The sequence below is a fragment of the Camelina sativa genome, chromosome 9, assembly GCF_000633955.1.
Source record: "Camelina sativa cultivar DH55 chromosome 9, Cs, whole genome shotgun sequence".
Lineage (NCBI taxonomy): Eukaryota > Viridiplantae > Streptophyta > Magnoliopsida > Brassicales > Brassicaceae > Camelina > Camelina sativa.
Window position 1 is genome coordinate 9,930,746 of NC_025693.1, and position 423 is coordinate 9,931,168.

Genomic DNA, 423 nt, shown 5'->3' on the forward strand with positions numbered 1-423 from the left:
ATGCCATACTCCATAGCTCAAAAGCTTGGGAGAACTGATTTCAAATCAACTAACTTCCATGTATGCCTAGCTGATGGGTCAAATAGAGAGGTAGTTGGAAGGTTGGAGAATGTCCCACTCAAGATAGGGAAGGCAAGGGTTCATACAGATTTTGTGGTATTGGAAATGGATAAGGAGCCTGAAGATCCAATTATCCTTGGGAGGCCATTCTTAGCCACTGTTGCAGCAGTTATTGATGTCAAGGAAGGTCTTGTGACCTTGAACATTGCTGAAGATGTAGTTATGAAGTTCAACATCTATAATCCAACCAACCTTCCTACCATTGATGACCAGCCTTTTACTATCAAGGACAAAGGTGGTCAAGGAGGCTTAAGTGATAAGGTAACTCCAAAGGCTGAGCTCCCACTTCAAGAGGATTCTGTG